At 47.3% G+C, this 2,483-nt stretch overlaps 1 pseudogene; it reads left to right on the forward strand.

Annotated features, from left to right (window-relative positions):
• Positions 1-1,465: 1,465 nt before the first annotated feature.
• On the forward strand, positions 1,466-2,057 carry LOC112914527 (protein lin-28 homolog A pseudogene; annotated as a pseudogene).
• The last annotated feature ends 426 nt before the right edge of the window (positions 2,058-2,483 follow it).

Here is a 2,483-nt window from a genome sequence, read left to right on the forward strand (position 1 = left end):
TGCTACATCCATCTCATTAGCAAACCCTATCTCAAATTTAAAGCCTCCTCTTGCAAATTGAACTCCAATAAAAAATTTTAAAAAAATTAAAACCTCCCTAACATCTTCCAAGTTCTACATGCTCTGTTGGGTCCAGTGCCTCCAGCCTCAGTGCTGAATATATATAATTCTGTAAAATTATTTACACATATGATAGCTATTCAAGGAAAAATAGGACAGGGAACTTGCTGGTTTAAGAGATGCAGTTTGGTGATTTTGCTGATAGCTTAGTATCCTATTAGAAATGTGAACTTAGCTTTAGGTATGATGGCTTCAGTGCGGTCTTCAAGAAAAACAGCCACTTTTCTAGACCATAAATGTTAGTTCTCCACAGAAAGAGTTTCAAACAAAATACTTTCATACAAAGGGGCACCTGGGTGGCTCAGTAGGTTAAGCATCCAACTTTTTTTTTTTTAATTGGAGTTCGATTTGCCAACAAATAGCATAACACCCAGTGCTCACCTGTCAAGTGCCCCCTTCAGTGCCCGTACCCAGTCACACCAACCCCTGGCCCACCTCCCTTTCCACCACCCCTTGTTCATTTCCCAGAGTTAGGTGTCTCTCATGTTCTGTCTCCCTCTCTGATATTTCCCACTCATTTCCTCTCCTTTCCCCTATAATCCCTTTCACCATTTTTTATATTCCCCATATGAGTGAAACCATATGTTTGTCCTTCTCCGATTGACTTACTTCACTCCGCATAATAATACCCTCCAGTTCTTGATTTCAGCTCAGGTCTTGATCTAGGGGTCATGGATCAAGCCCTGGGTCATTGGGCTCCCATTCGGTGAGGAGTTTGCTTCTCTCTCCCTATACCTCCTAACTCACGCTCTCTCTCTAAAATAAATAAATAAATCTTTAAAAAAAAAAAAAAGCTTTTGTACAGATGTAGATCACCAACTTATTAGTTTACATGAAGTTCTTTGGAATATAACTACCTGTTGAAAGAATGGGTTAGAGCAGTGTTGTCCAGTACAAACATAATGCAAGTAATTTTATTTTTTTTAAGATTTTACTTATTTATTCATGAGAGACACAGAAAACGGTGGAAACATAGACAGAGGGAGAAGCAGGCTCCATGCAGGGAGCCCTACGTAGAACTCGATTCCTGGACCCAGGATCACACCCTGAGCCGAAGGCAGACACTCACTGCTGAGCCACCCAGGCGTCCCAATGCAAGTAATTTTAAATCTGATAGCTACAATTTTTTAAGGCATAAGGAAATAGATGTGTCTGCCTGGTTCAGCTGGTAGAGCATGAGACCCATGATCTCAGGATCATGAGTTCAAGTAGTTTTCCATGGAAAGTAGTGAGTGGGTAGTCTTTACTTTAAAAGAAAAATAAGAGGACCCCTTTGCCTCCGGACTTCTCTGGGGCCAGCAGCCACCCGACTAGAGGCCCGGGGCCGCGGGCTCAGCCGACTACCATGGGCTCTGTGTCAAACCAGCAGTTTGCAGGTGGCTGCGCCAAGGCGCGGGAGGAGGCGCCGCAGCTGCTGCACGGTGCCGGCATCTGTAAGTGGTTCAACGTGCGCATGGGGTTCGGGTTCCTGTCCATGACCGCCCGCGCCGGGGTCGCGCTTGACCCCCCCGGTGGGTGTCTTTGTGCACCAGAGCAAGCTGCACATGGAGGGCTTCCGGAGCCTGAAGGAGGGTGAGGCAGTGGAGTTCACCTTTAAGAAGTCTGCTAAAGGCTTAGAATCTATCCGGGTCACCGGACCTGGTGGAGTATTTTATATTGGGAGTGAGAGGCGACCCAAAGGGAAGAACATGCAGAAGCGCAGATCAAAGGGAGACAGGTGCTACAACTGTGGAGGTCTAGACCACCATGCCAAGGAATGCAAGCTGCCACCCCAGCCCAAGAAGTGCCATTTCTGCCAGAGCATCAGCCATATGGTAGCCTCGTGTCCACTGAAGGCCCAGCAGGCCCCCAGCTCACAGGGAAAGCCAGCCTACTTTTGGGAGGAAGAAGAAGAAGAGATCCATAGCCCTGCCCTACTCCCAGAGGCCCAGAATTGAGCTACACTGGGTGGGGGTAATTCTTTTTGTGATCAGGAAGTTTGGAGGAGCAGGCATCAATCGGCAGAGTGGAGAAAGTGGGGACAAAGTGGGTAGGGGGCAGCTGGCTCTGCCATATATCTCAGGCCAGGGTCCCACAGCATCACCCCCTCTTCCCTCTTGGCAGGGTAGGGGGGAAGGGGGGAAGCAAATGAATTACAACTGTGCTCTATCCAAATGCTTGTGGAGAGTTCTGAAGAAAATCCCTCCCCGTGTGCTTTACCTGAGTCTCCACCCTCAGATCTCCAGCTTTTGAAAGTAGCGTGGATAGGGAAGTTGTTTTCCTTTCAAAGAAGGACATGTAATAATAATTTTTCCCATGCCAGAGTGTAGAGATGAAGCATGAGACCAGATTGATGGGCCCAACCCACGACCACTATATTCTAT

Source organism: Vulpes vulpes, chromosome 5 (genome assembly GCF_048418805.1).
Source record: "Vulpes vulpes isolate BD-2025 chromosome 5, VulVul3, whole genome shotgun sequence".
Lineage (NCBI taxonomy): Eukaryota > Metazoa > Chordata > Mammalia > Carnivora > Canidae > Vulpes > Vulpes vulpes.